The 15,982-nt window shown below is 38.4% G+C and overlaps 1 protein-coding gene across 16 annotated transcripts in view; it reads right to left on the minus strand.

Annotated features, from left to right (window-relative positions):
• Positions 1 to 15,982, minus strand: part of GLI2 (GLI family zinc finger 2) — a 396,028-nt gene that overhangs the window by 331,648 nt on the left and 48,398 nt on the right. Inside the window, exon 5 of one of the 16 annotated variants that reach the window (XM_039494640.1) lies at positions 638 to 699. The exons of the other annotated variants lie outside the window; for them this stretch is intronic. The gene's annotated coding sequence lies outside the window, so the exon portion shown is untranslated. The remainder of the gene's footprint in view (positions 1 to 637; positions 700 to 15,982) is intronic. 16 annotated transcript variants of the gene reach the window in all.

Consider the following 15,982-nt stretch of genomic DNA (forward strand, 5'->3'; position numbering starts at 1 on the left):
AACACCCTCAAATCCCAGTGAAGTCAATTGTAGTTGAAGGTCGTATGCACTCAGAAGAGCTGGGCACATAATTTAAAAATTCCTGCAAAAAATCCCCCAACCCTTCAATTATGCATTATTTAGGGGGCATGAATTTAATTACTTACTGTAACTAAACTCAAGAAGATTTGTCTCTTGACTTGGAAGAATACCAAACTTCCATGTCTGCATACAAGCACAATCACATATCGTATGACCATTACAAGATTTATGGCATGGTTTATTAATTCTCTAAATTGGTTCCATAAATCTGCACAGCCTATTGCCATTCAATGGAATAAACTGTCTTTGATCTCTACTGAAAGAAGAAACATACAAATCAGATTTCTTCCATAAAGGTACTGCCGCGAGTGACACCTTTGCAACTCCATTTCAGTCAGTAGGGCTGCAGGGGTGTAAATGGGGACAGATTTTCATCCACTACATGCAAATTACATCCTCTGTTTAGCAGCAAAGGGCAAAAGCATTTTGGATTTTTTCATGACATCCAGCATATATATTGCATATTTTAAAGCAGCCAATAATTCTTATTGAGGCTACAAGACTAAAATGAAAACAATAATGTATGTGTTACACACTGTGAAAAAATTAACCATACCTCATTTTATTTTCAGTGATCTGCTACAAGATGAAGGTGATCTTAATGATTTCAGCTGCATGCTACAACACAAATGTTATATTGTGATCACAACATAAATGTTTAATTATAAGAAAAATAAAATTGTTTTAATCAAATAGACTCAACTTTGAATTTGTAGGTTTAAACAATTAACAGTCTGTTATTTTGCATGTTCTATCAGAAGCAGCTTCCTATTTTCAGATTTATCTAGACTTCTTCTGAGATACTGTAAACATTATTACATATCAAGTGTTTAAGTGAATGTTTTAGCCTCAATTTATTCAAAACCACATGTGAGATTAGTTATGGCTCTGTTTTGACAGTTTTTACTGTTAAGATATTTAACATTTCTTCTGCTTGCTAGCAAGACAAGTCACAGGCAGGCTTTCAGCTGGGAGAAGATTTCAACACATAAAGCAGGCACTTATCCTTTTGGAACAGATGCATAATACAACGTAGTATAGTGAAGGAATATCTGTTATGATAAGCCACTTCAAGTTATATATTTTTTTCAGATCTGATTGGAAAATGGGGGGAGAAAACAATTTTATATCAAATTTTCAATGAGATTTCAGATCAGCACTAATAACAATTATGATAAGCATGCTAATAAATAAATAATACATATAGGGTTGTCATTTCTGTGACACCCATGTAAATTTTAAAAATCTCTATTGAGCTAGGATTATAATCTGGTTCTGTCTGCATCTTCTACATTTACGTCATATATGCACATAGGAATAGAGGTCATGATTCTTATAGTGTTTGGGTAACAAACATTGTACTTAAGATTCAGTTCAGTTTTTCCTCTTCCTTCACCTGTAATATTCTCAAATAAATACATTTGTGTTGAAATGTTCCATGTTCGGTTTCAGCCCCAAAGTGATTTTTTTTAAGTTGGTGCTGAATTAGTTTATCCATTTTTCAGCTATGTAGCAATGTGATTATAAAAACGCACACCTTCCCCATATGTTCTGACTGAATATTGAGGATGAACTGAATCACATAAGTTGTAGGGTTCACTGAGACTATGTAAGGCAATGATCCAAACTCTGGGCCTACCTTTTTTTGGCATCAAAGGGGCATGTCAATTTGTCATACCTAGATATCTAGGCAGGCTGTGTATAAAGAAGTCAATATTAAATAGGGTTTATTCCTAACTCTGAAAGTCTTATAAAAAGCTTGCTTACGCTGGAATTTTTGACTGCAATTTGCACTTCATAGCAGCAAGGATTTCAAAGTATCCAGTTTATGAAGAAGCAATAATGCTCTCCTTCCCTGATCTAAACAGTGTAGTTAGGGCAATGAAGGTTTCAGGCAGTCAGAAAGTTACAATTTAATTCAATGGCACCCTGAAATTCTGCTAGTTCCTCCAAGTACAAATGATGTACATCATCAGCAGCAGAAAAGGTTTTAAATATTGAACTGCAGTATCTTTGCAATGGGAATGGCTACACTTAGGTTATGTCAACATTTAAACTGCTACAGCTACGCTACTATAGCACTTTAGCATAGACACTACGTACACTGACACGAGGGGTTCTCCCAGTAGTGTAGGGAATCCACCGCCCCAACAGGTAGTAGCTAGGTCACTGGAAGAATTCTTACAGTTGCCAGTTCAATGCAGCTTTCCTAGTTACATTTTCATTTCATCTCAGAAGAACCAAGCTGCCCAATGTCAGTCAGTCAACTAGCTTTCTGGTAGAGCAGTCCACCTTGTACTGTCACCCTTGCACAAGATTTCAACTCAGTCTAGTAATGTAATAACTAAACAATTAATATTGTTAATGACAGGAGATCAGTTACCACCCTATTTATGTTTCCAACAGGCCTTTGATCACATACATAGTGCAGTGTTTGAAAATTAATGCATTTGGGTAGCACGTCACTCATGGATTTTGTCCAGTCTCACTGGAGAGATCAAATGAATTACTGGATATTATCACAATGGTCACCCCGCATCGCCTCCATTATTCCCATAGAGCATAGCAGGCTATGAGTCATGGCCCAATGAACTGTGAAACATTATAACACTAGAGACTCCAACATTAGTGATTTTATATACATAATTATAACTATATATATATCCTTCATATGACAGGAACATGATTACTCAGAAGTTCATATTACTCAGGTCTATCATAAGTATCCTGCACGTGCCACACTAGAATATATAGATAAACAGTAAAATCATGCAGTATTTGTAGGTTGTATTTCTTTTAGCAGCCTCCTGAGATCTTTTATCTTTTACAATGAGAAAGGGCTGCTGCTCAAGTGAAATCTAGATACAATAGTAGTGTTTGTGGGGGGCAACAGGGTAAATAAAGAAGCAATTTGCATGGAAAAGATCTATATTTTTATCACTGTTAGAGAAGCCAAGGGTGAAACAATCCACATGAATGACCCAGAACTAGCAGAATTAGAATGTCCAAGTAAAGTGTCTACAGGCCAGACTTACTGATACATCTTGTTTCAGTAACACTTGCTACAAGATTAATGTGATGAATGTGCAACAAATTAATATCTCTTATTAGAGCACTTATTGCCAGTATCATACAACCTTTGCTGATGCTTTGTTTTCAGTGAGAGTGGCTGGTTTTCATCTCATTGCTGGGTTCCTTGGCAAAGCAATTCCAAACAGAAGAGGAGAACTTAGGTCTCAAGGCACCACAAATCAATTTTAACATCCGTGAGACTGATCATAAAAGAAGATAGTGAAGAAAGTCTTTGTTTTCCCCTTCTTGGAGGCAGACTGTTTAAGTTGTACACTCATGTTCCATTGATTTCAGTGTGAGCAAGTTTGGTCCCTAAATTATACACTTCAGTTCAAAGGAAAAAATATAAATGTGTATGTGTCTTCACAGCCCTTCTCCAAGTAAATCTAATGTCAGTGCAAAACCACCAACCCCTCCATCCAGCTTCACTAGAACATACACCTCCATACCTTAATTCCCAAAGCCGCTGAGACAAAGAAAAGATTCAGAATGCCTATGCAAGCAAAACCTAAGATACTGCTTTTACTTTCTTTTTAGGCAAATATTCCATACACGTTTAAAGTGTTCTCCTTGTCTCCAAATTCTCAGTATCTCAGTGTTAGAAAAAATTCTCTTTTCCATATCCATACTAAAAAGGGTTTCTAAAGGAAGTGGCTGTTGTATGCAATGTCCCATCTATTGCTTTGTCTAGGCATCCTATCACAAATGACAGCTTCAACATTCTGCCTTTGTTCCTTGATTTCTGATACATCAGGCGTATGTCCAACCTATCTTCAAGACAAGATCCTACCAAAACTCATTTTTTTCCTTTCTTATTACGGCATCTATAGCCTTTTTATCTTGACCTAACATGTCTGATCTTCAGGAATTTAGGGCAGTTATTTCTTTCTCTTCCTCATTTCTCCTGCTGATTTCCTAGATCCATCCCAATAGGTTGGCTGCAGATAAGCATCCAGGCATTCAAATGATTATCTGAAGCTGATATGGACCCAAAATCCTGGATCCTGGATCTAAATACCCATTAACTTCAGAGTGTTCAAAATCCAGTACCACATGGACTTTTCCAAATTTTGCAGTCCTCTTGTAGGGGAGCCAAACTTCTCCCTTTTTTGTGGGGAGGGTTCTCACATCCACTCCTAACTCACAAACTTCACAGAAACCTTAGGGAATTTACTTCTCTCCACCACATAAATCTTTTTTTTTAAAGTATTATTTAATTTTCCTAACTAGCCCTCAAATATATAATATACCAAATACAGAGCTATAAAATTTAAACATCAGTGATTCACTTAAATATACTTCAGAGCATGACAGTCTAACCATTGAGACAAAAATATAAGATAGACAGATCTCATATATTGGTTCCAGACCATCTTAAAAGTCTCTGGTTGTTGTCTAAGGCTACAGTCCTGCAAACACTTACACACATGCTTAAAAAGCACTGAATTCCACAGAAATCAAAGTTAAGCACATGAGTAAGCGTTTAATATGTCATGCAGAGGGTAATTAATGGGAATGGGACCCCTTCTTGGGGTGGGCCTTTACACCTTTCTGAGCTTCCTTTGTATTGCAGAGCAGCTGCACAAAAGATCGGTAAATTTCCAGGTCACCAGATCTTATGGTCTGAGTAGAGCCTCCCAATAGGCATTTCCCTGGCATAAAGTGCAGGGGCTGAGGGAGAAGAAGGGTTACAGAGTGTGTTTAAGCAGTTGGATGGGTGTGAAACCCTCCAAAGAGACTGAGACTCAAGACAGCTGCTTCTTGGGACAGGGCAGTGGTGCTTCACCTGAGATTTCTGTTCGTTACATGTCATGTGGAGGAATCATTAAGAAAACACCACACATCAGGGATTTCTGCTCCAAATAGGAAACTAACCTGAAAAAGGCCTTGAAACCTGCAACTGTTCAGCAAAGGAACAATAATGTGCTTCAATGAGATTCAGACTTGCCATCCATTCTGACACTCCTCCCTTCTTTAATTTACAATCTTCTGTGAGCTGCTTTTTCTACCATTTCTCCATAATCTTTCCACCTCCCTTAGCATGCAAGTTACACTCCATTTGCACACCCAGTGATTACAGAATCAGTGCAAGTACCACTTATGCCTTGTTTCAGAATAACATGCATCTGACTTTTAGCTTACTCCACCACCTTTTGCATCACCACAGAGTTTAGCACTTGCTGTGTTATAACATGTCCAAATCAATATTCACAGGTCAAGGACTCTGATACCTTATGTTTGTATTGTGCCAAGCAGAGCAATAGTGCATGAGAAATAGTAAATAATAATAAGTTGTATGATGCCCACAGCTCCCTTTCTCATTTTCTTTGTCATGTGCAGCTATTGCAGCAATTAAACTGTGTCTTCTCGATATTTTTCACATTTGTAAGTAGTGCATAGCAAATAAACCAGAGTGAACTTAATTGCACTGAGGATATAGGAGTTTTGCATGCAGAATGGTTGCAGAATCAGGCCTTTTGGGGTGGCAATATGGCAACTACAGCCCTAGAATTTGAGATTTCCAAGCCCTTCCAGATATGCAGTTGAAGGTTAAGGTAAAAAAATGGTCGGATTCTAAATCTGCACAATTGGTTTCTGCTGCTCAAATCTGTTGCCTGACATTCTGAAATGTAATTTACAGTAGATCACAAAGATGCTATTTGCCCATGCTGTCGTCATCATTTCATGTTTAATGATATTTTCTTGAATACCTGATTAGCAAGTGAATTTGCAGCAACCATACATGGACAAAGGAATAAAGACTATTTTACAGTATTGTTAAAAAATTACAGCCCAGGAGTCATCATCAGAAGCTGTGGGATTCATAATCATTCAAGAGGCCCATCATTCAGTCACAGATAAAGTGAAACAGAACAACTACAGGATCTGAGATTGCTGACTGCATTCACCCTGATTGGGATCACAAGCTACCTGGATAATGGGTGACTCTGGTTGAAAAAATCCTTTCAATAGAGGGCCCTTTCACCCACCCCATCCCTAACAGTCATTAGTAATGTCTGATCATGTAAGTGGGGAGGTGTCTTCCTTGTTTATTAACCCACTGACATTGGTAGGTTTTGTCGTCTTCCTGGCATTTTGTATAGGAACAGGCTGTGTACTTGTGATGCTTGAAGATAGTTTGGACATATCAATGTTTTTGCATTGATGGGACATGCTGAGGGTGATGAATGCCTGTTTGTGCATGCAGAACAGGGTATGTTTCTGCTGGATGATTTAAAAACAAGGTACGTTGAGCCAAGAAAGATTGTTTGAAGAGCGTGTGGCAATGGAAACCACAAGAGGTAAGATGACAAAAGAGGATAACATGTTTATAAAGCTCAGGAGTATGTAAAAGGTTAGAGGAGAATACACTGTGTCTGTAATTTTAGGGCCTGATCTAAAGCCTATCCAAAAACTCCCACTGATTTCCATTGGCTTTGGATCAGACTCTTAATAAGCACTAGTCTGAAATTATCTTTGAGGACCACAGCGTTTGAAATCTACTGAAAGAAATCAGATGAAAGAGGCTAAAAGGGAGCAAAGTTTTTTGATTAATACACACTATATTTTTGTATATAACTCCTATTAGAGTCAACGAAAGTTTGATCATTGACTTCAGTGGGAGGGGCATTGGACCCAGTGGATAAAAATCAAAGACAACATCCATCTTCCCCAGAAGGAGAACTGAGCATGATGCCTGAAAAATGAGGAAATGTTCGGTCACCAGCAATTTAGCCCTAGGGCCAGTGTACTTCTAATCCATGCCAGCTTTAGCAGAATACAAGGCTGTCTTTAGAAAATAGGATGAAGCCAAATTAGATCTGTAAGAAAAAGCAAGGCCATGTAAAGCTTTTCTTAAACCAACTTAAGGATATTAAAGTTGAGATTTCACCAACAGCCTCATTGCTGTGGTGTGAAGTTGACACAAAGAGTGAAGAGTCGAAGCAGGGAGGCCAGATGATACAGCGTTACACAATAATCCAGTCTGCTAATCACAAAAGCATGGATAAGCATCTTGGTGTTCATTGCAGAGGCCTAGTGTCTAATCTTGGAGATATTCTTTAGATAACACTGAGTAAGGAAGCAACATCAACGTGAGGGAAAATAAGAGTAGCCTCTGCAGTTAAACCACAGCATCTAGGATAAAAATTGCATAGGGATCATCAGGCTTCAGGGCATAAACTGATCACCCTCTTGGGTCAGAAAGGAAATCCTCACCTGCCCTCCATCATTTACTCTCACACAATTACAGAATAGCATGTGCATAAAGGTAGGATTATGATTTCTTCAGAGGCATCATTCATTGACTGTTGGAGACAGGATACAAGACCAGATGGATTAGTCAGTTTTGGTTGAACAGTGTGGGAGGGTAAGAAGAAAAGAAACTGCTTCTGTTCCATCGGAAGAGAATTAAGACAGAATCTCTAAATCCTCATCTTGCTGTAGCTATTTCCAGCCAGGAGTGAAGAGAAGCCAACCAGCTCTTGCTATCACTCTTCCTCATTGGGAGTGAAGATATGGCCCTTTAAAGCTCCTCATCTCCCACAGATGCCAACTAGGGATGAAAAATGGCCCTGTTATCACTCTCATGGTAAAGAAAGGAGTAAACATTTGCCAGGTAGATACTGTGAATCTCAGTTTATAGATATTAAAATTGTACACAAATATAGGGAAAAACCTACTATAAATTATATGTTGACACTCATGAAATGATCATTTGTAAACAGGAAGCATCTTCATGGTAATAATAGCTAAATAAATCCCCACATCCAAGGCCGGTATGTTTATTAGATGAACCCTGAGGCTGAAGACTGGTCTTTTAACCCTAACGTGCAACAACAAGGAGAGATGACATAGGTTGAAAGAGTAATCTGAAAGGTACATGAGAGTCCATAGGAGCTAGTAAAATAGATGATCAGCAAAAACTTGATCTGTTGTTTTTACTGCTGCAATAACAGAAATGTAGAATACATACAACACCACCCTCATTTCGTCATGACAACAAGCAGAAAGACAACCCTGCAGAAATTATTCCTCATTTAAGGATCACTGTCACTAGAAAAAATGTCACCTATAAAAGATGCATCAGTACCTTTCACAAAGGTTAGAGATGCAGATAAAAAAATATGTATATGGCAGTAGAAGAATGAAAGAAATTCAATTTAAAGCCTTAGAGGCACAGACTGCAGGACTGTGTACATTATCATTAAATAAATAAGAAAAGAAGTTTACACAAAATAGAACAATAAGGGAGGGAAAACATGCCAAGTAAGGAACAATGCCAGCAACGTTTACACTGGCATAAATATGGAAAGTAGCTCAGCATTCAGGCAAACTTTTAGGAACCCTAATAAGCACAATGCCATGCATATTTATGCAAAGAAAGCAAACCAAATGTATGAGTTAAAGGGATAATGCAAAGTTTTCCTCCTGAGGAGGGGGAGATGTTCATATGCACAATAAAAAATGAAGCTACAAATCTAATTAATGACTGATATAAATGTGTGCAAATGGCCTGCATGACAGACAAAATAGATCCAGTTCCATAGGTAAGCACAGAAATGGAAGCAGAGGAATTCTAAAGCATACACTCTTTAAAACCTGAGAAGTCAAATGTGTCAGTAAAAGCCTGTTAGCCAGTCTTTGGGCAGTGTGAACTCTCACTGAGATATTACAGTAAAACAAGACTCTGTCTCTGGTAATACAAGGAAAGCACTCAGTCCTGGGCCTGTGCAGGTGAAGTGCTTGGCTTAAACGAAGAGAATTTACAACCAAAAAGAATCAAGGAAACAACCATGATAACCTGAACCAGACACATGAAGATGTCTCCTGGTCATCCATAAAATGAAATTAAGGGAGGACGCAAATCCCACCAGCACATGCCATCTGAAAAGCTCCAGGAGCCTTACAAGAGAGGCTGGAATAGCTGTGATACATGACACCAGGTGGCATCATTAATAGAACAAAAGCGTCTACACACTGGGTACATTCCTTAGGAATTGTAGCGGAAAAGGGGGAAGGCTTAGGTTTTAGGCTTTTATAGACCCCAAGGAGTTGAACAAGAAGATAAAAAAAATATTCTGAACATTTCCGCTTGCCCACAAGAAGCAAGATCCTCTTCAAAATGGAAGAAAACAAATTCTTCAGCCATTCAGATATATTGGCAGATTTTGTCAGATCCACCTATGCACAGAAAATGCCAAGCTTTGATGCATAATCTGACAGATCGTGCTTCTTGCAATTACCTTTCAGAATATGTTTGACATTGGAACCCAAAATCCAGTTAATAATAATCTAGGTATGGGTTGTGTGAAAACTCATTGAGACAGGTATGTTTAGAAGCCACCCCTCATTCAGGACAAGTGTAAGAAAAAAATTGAGCTTCTTTATAGAACCAGATAGCTGAAACAATAGGGGTCTCTGCCCAAAACAAAACCACATGCAAGGGTGGCATAGAAGCTGAACCAGGTAGCCCAAGGTTGGCCTGAGGGGTGAGGTTCCAATGTGATGATAAACACAGAGGCAGGGTGTGACGTTGCACTCCATATGATTTTATGAAAATATGCTAATGAGTGTGAATATAATGTAACTGGACTATGCTTCATGCAAAAGGTCTCTTGTAGGGTATCATTACAAAGCTTATAATCTACTGAGTGTGTTCATCCTATTTGCATAAGTGTATCATTCTTGTATCTGAAACTAGAAATATGAAATATAACTCTGCATAATTACAATAGGACCTCAAAGTGTGGGTCATTAATGGTGGTTGGGACTCTTGATGGCTCCTATCAACTATGACAATTGGTTGTAAATAGTTCTGTTTACTTGCAAGCCTTCCTGTGAATCAGGCCAGGAAGAATGAAGGCTTGGGGTCTCCCAGGACATGTGACCATGTCACCTGGAACTGGAATCCATCTTAAACCTGGTGCTTTTCCATTTAGAAGAAGGGGTGAGGACCCAGAGAGACAAAAGACTCCCGCCTTGTGCCAAAGCTATATAAAGGGGTGGAACAAAACAAAGGGCTTCCAGTCATGAGAAATCCTCTAGTTACCACCTGAGCTGGAGCTAACAAGAGTTGTACCAGGAAAAGGATTGGGCCCAGACTAGGAAGGAGTCCAGTCTGTGAATGAAGCTTATTGGAACATCTCTGACGGTGAGATTTTCATCTGTAATCAGTTTCTTAATGTATTAGGTTTAGACTTACATGTTTTTGTTTTATTTTGCTTGGTAACTTACTTTGTTCTGTCTGTTATTATTTGGAACCACTTAAATCCTACTTTTTGTATTTAATAAAATCACTTTTGCTTATTATTGAACCCAAAGTTAGTGGCTAATATCTGGGGGAGCAAACAGCTGTGCATCTTTCTCTATCAGCATTATAGAGGGCAGAAAATTTATGAGTTTACCCTGTATAAGCTTTATACAGAGTAAAATGGATTTATTTGGGATTTGGATCCCATTGGGAGCTGGGTGTGTCGGTGCTGGAGACAGGAGCACTTCTTAAGTTGTTTTCAGTTAAGTCTTCAGCTTTTGGGGGACATGGTTTAGACCTGGGTCTGTGTTTGCAGCAGGCTAGCATGTCTGGCTCAACAAGACTGGGTACTGAAGTCCCAAGCTGGCAGGGAAAACAGGCTCAGAGGTAGCCTCAGCACATCAGGTGGCAATCCCAAGGAGGTCTCTGTGATCGAACCCATCACATGGGATTTATTGAAGCGGTGTGTCTGTTTGTGGGAGAGAAGCAGTAGAAACACAAGAGAAGCTGAGTGAGAAGCAGCAGAAAGCCAAGAACACAGCCAGAACAAGCAGTGAATGAAAGCTTTGAGCTAAGTGCTGACTGAAAAGGGGCTTGGAAATATGTGCAACAATACTGACTCCTGCAGTATTCAGGGAACCAGAACTTGGTACATTGTTTGTAAATTAACAGGATTGCACCAAAGATACATGTAACTCCAACATCAGTTTCTAACTAAACAACCTACTAGATCTGAAATTTTGGCTAACTGCTCAGGTCAAAAAAGGGGTAATGATATGAAAGCTGTCGTCAAGGTCAAATCATAAATTTGTTAGATCTCCCTACCTGAAACATTCCAATAGTGGATTTGATTTGGTCAGGGAATTTAGAAGGAAAATAACAAAGATAATGTGTAATATAAAGAGTTAAGACAACAGCAAGTTAGAAGATGCCACACTTCCTCTGAGACATTATGCAGCTAATTGACAGTCAGGACAGTATCTTGAAAAAGGTCCCTAATAGTATAGAGGCTAATAGCAGCAATTATTTGTTTGTTTCTTCCCCCCCCTCATTTCATGCTTTTAGTAACATAAAAATGTTATTCTGAAACTCACCTCAGTCCCAAGTGAAATAGTGTATTGAATTTGTGCTTCAGCTCCAACTCTGGCTCTTTATTCTATGTGTGAAGGTCATCAGAAGCCATGGAATTTCACGTGGTTGGATAGAGGGTATCACCACAGGCTGAAGGTGGTATAGGCAGGCAGGAGATAGAAAGTGTGAGTGTGTGAGAGAGACAGACAGAGATACCGACCACACTTCTCTGAAAAGGATGACAGTCCAGTGATTAGGCGCTGCTAGCCTGGATCTTGGGATACCTGAACTCAGTGTTCTCATCCGCTGCAAAATCCCGATGTAACTTTGGGAAAATCACTTAGTCTTTCTGTGCCTCAGTTCCCCATTTATAAAATGGGATAATAATCCATTTCCCTCCTACTTCATATAGGAACTCACAAAATCTAGGACCAGCCCTGCCAAAATGTCTAATATTTTGAGATGTCATTTGGTTTAAAACTTTTAAACTGTAAAAATAGGAGTAAGCTAAGAAGATCATGTTTGTTGTGGGCATATGGCTGGTAAGTTTTCAAGGGAGAAATGAATCACAGTACACGGATCTGCACATTGGACAGGTGCTGAGAACTACTGTAGAATAATGATTCAGTAACTGTACAGCACCTCTGCATACTGAATGGCAAAGATCATTCTATTTCAGTTTAATTGACAACTACATGATACTATAACTGCAGAAAAAATAACTGCAATTTACAATAATGCTGCCACTGTACAGCTCTACATAATTCATGCTCACACTCACTAAACCACTGCAAAATGATCTTTGTTAAGTGTGAATCAAACTCATTCCCTACTGATCTGTTGATGTAACCCAGATGGAGAATGTTTGTTTACTCTGAATCAAACCAAATTCTATATCATATCCATAGTCATGGTTTCTTTTTCAGATTTGTGTGTCATTTAAATCTTAATAAATCCATTTCTAAAAACATTCTGCTACAAAGGGTATCCAAGTTTTTAAATAATCTGATTTGGGCAGTTCTCCTAATAACTATACACTAAGTAGACTTGAGCAGATAGGCACAATAGTGAAGTGGCCCTTAAGGTCACACAGTCTAAGACAGAGGGGGATTTGACAGAGCCTTGAGGTTTCAAAACAAACTGAGAAGAAAACAAACTGAAATGACCTAACTGGTATCTGCCAAACATCTTTGGTGAGCAAGTGTCAGTCAACCAATGTCTACAATAAATATAGCCATTGATAGAGACTCAGGAAGTCTACAAAAGTTGTCCTGAGTGTCTTTCAAACACCACCTAAGTCATTATATCCATGACTAGAGGATTAGCTTTGTTAGAGCAGTTGCTCTGCTTGAACTTAGGTAGAGATAAAAAGAAAAACCCATACTCAATTTTGTATTTGCCATTGGAATTAATGAAACTCCAAAAAGCATGGGATTTATTGATTTTTATTTTTTAAAGAAAAAGGAATATTTGACTCTTGACACATACTTGAAATGCCATTGCTCCAAAGTGGTAAGTTTCAATTTTTCATTCCCCTTGAAAATTATTAAAACAAGTATTTGCATATGCTAGATGCTAGCTTATTTATATGTAGGACACAGGAAAATAAGATTTAAAAAAAACAGTTTGCTAGTGAGAACAGTATGCTACGGGGATTTTAAACATTTTATTTTCTTTTATTTAAGCTTAATCAAAATTATTGCTATATCTCAAGGCAGTCCATTAGAAACAATAAGTGTTTCATTTATTTTTGATAAAATAATTTTTTAATTTACAAGCTGGATCCAAATAGTATATAATAAGTCTGATTAAATCTAAGGCCAGCAAAGGAGTTCAGTAAGTATATTCTGCCGTACAATTATTCTCAAGGATCAGTTCAATACAAAATACTGGGCTCTCTCTGATTCATTGTCCTAAAAAAATGCAAGGGTTGATTTTCTTAAATTACCTAATTATTTCGTGTTTGCTGCTGTTTTCCAGTGTACTTGTGGAACCTGATGCCACCCGGGCCTTTGTTCAAATTTACTTTTCAGCTTAGGGAGGTTATTCACAATAAATAATTTTAAGCAAATAAAGAAGCTTTTGCTGTCATGGGCAAAATGTCAAGAATAAAGAAAACAAATGAACAGTCAGAAGTCAGGAAAAAACTGTCTAGTTTGTTTTCTCTCCCCTCTTTTTATTCCGCCCCCGCCCCCCATTACAGGCAAGTGTCATTTGAATATTTTTTATTACATCAGTACTTGTTAGAAGTTACTAAACAAGAGTAATTTCTTTCATGCAGTCCTATATGATCTAATAGTTTCCAGTGGGGAAAAAAACCTGACTTGTTTTTTCACTTCTTAAGTGGGTGATTCAGTAATGTCTATTTACAGGCTTTCCAAAGATACATTCCAGACAATTAAAACTATTTATGCAATAACACAGCTTTTGGTAGCTTTAAAATGTTTGCAAACCTATCAATAAGATCACAAGATCAAACGCTGAGTAAAAATATCCTATACATTTTTATTCATGGATAGATTTGTATCAAAGCAACTGATTCAGCTGAGTGCAAACACACAGTGTTGTTGGTATAGCTAAGGCCATGTGTGGGTGGCTGGCTCCATGTCAGTCCATGCTACTCATAAAGCTCAAAGAACATATAAATTGGAAAAACCTTGGCCCAAAGGGATTCCACATGTACATAACAATCCAGTGTTTTTATTTAAATTGAATTTATTACATTGCATTGCTTAAGTTTATGATTATTCAAAATGTCATGATGGTAAAACGTGGAGTGAACCCTCTGCTATTAGAAATCTGTTGTTAAGCTATTGCTTTCAGTTATAATATTTTTTCCTCTAACATTCTGTCCCTTTGGGCAGAAACTCTGAGTCTACATCTTCCACAGAAGACAGTGTCATTTGTAATTCCTGTGTCATCTAGAAATTAGACTTAACATCTTCTGCAGTTACTGTACTAGCAAATCAAAGTATAAAAAACTATAACAATTATATCCACAGTCACTTGAAACAAGATTCAAATTAATTGCTTTTTAAAACATCGAAAACAAAAGCACATTTGTAGTTCTTAATTTCTTTTCCTGCTGGAGACCATAGCAAAACACAGAAGAGGTACCCATACCACTGTGTTGCAGAGCCAGCCTAGCATTGTATTATAGCAGGAATGAGAGAAGAAGAAAACTACTGAATCGTGTAGCTTGAAAACTTTTGATATATTGTAAACTAAATGAAGTCACCAAAGCAATGCTCTTAAAAGTAAGCAGGGAACAGAGTTATTTAAATGTTTTTGCCAAGATGGCTGGGTTAAGCTCTGTTAAAATTAATCCTTTTTCATGCTGGCAGGTGTAACAAAGAAAACCTTTTTGTATGTAGTGCAGAAAAGGTCCTTTTCCCTTCTCAAAGAAAAGCTGCTTGATATTTCCATGGTAGAAGTGATTAACAATTTAGAGTACCCATTCGTAAACTTTTTTTTTTAAATGGGCCAATTTCTAGAACCATATACCATCCGATAAGAAGATTTTCTACACAGTTCAGTACAAGAAACTTGGGACTGTCATAAATGAGATGTTAAGAATACAGGTAGATTGATTTGATAAATGTTAGTTAATGTGGAACTCAATATACAAGGCTTCGATAGCGGAGATAAATTATACTAGTGTATTAAATATTTAAAACTTAAAACTAAACTGGATGAAGTGCTAGAAAATAACTTTCAGAAATAAGTTTTGCTTTTTTTCCATAAAATGATCTCACTCTACACAGGAGAGGATCTCGTGGCAAAGTATACCCCCTCTTCCGTTATTTGAGGAGTCATGGCCCTGATTCTGGAGAGCACTTCAGGAATGCATGTGCTTTCCTGAACCAGGGCCTATAATAGGGGTACTCTTCACCTTGGGTAGGAAATATTGACATTGTGGACAGGGATGTGCACAAGGGGGGGCAAGCAGGGGTATTCCCCCCTAATAATCAGAGGGGGTACAGAACTCCTGCCCTGGGGCTGGGGCACAGCCTCCTCCTCCGGCCCTGATGGGAGCTGACAGCTCAACTCATCTTGGGTAGAGTGAGTTCCTCTGGCCCCAGGGCTGGGGCACAGAACTTGCCTTTCCAAAAGCGATCAAATTTAATTTTCTTCACGTGTCCTTGGCTGTGGGTATGAGGGACTCTGGAGAGTCAGATCATCATTCCAAGGGAGCAATCTGCACCCAGATCAGCCTAGCTTCTCTCCTTTAACCAGCAAATCTTTTTCCTTTTTCACTCATGCAGAAGGCTTTGTCCACAGTGAAACTGGTGTTCTGCTAATGGGAGCTTGAGCAGGATTTGATGTTTCTGCCCAGGGAACAGACACACTCCATATGCTGCTGAGCCCAACCGTATGCCACCATACAGGGGAGACCAGTTAGGGGGTTGGAGCAGGCTGAGGGAGAGAGTGAAGAGGTGGATCTACTGTTTCATGTAGGAATCAGATTGGGAGGAAAATGATAATGATATTCATCCAAGTTCCACC

Source organism: Mauremys reevesii, linkage group 11, assembly GCF_016161935.1.
Source record: "Mauremys reevesii isolate NIE-2019 linkage group 11, ASM1616193v1, whole genome shotgun sequence".
NCBI lineage: Eukaryota > Metazoa > Chordata > Testudines > Geoemydidae > Mauremys > Mauremys reevesii.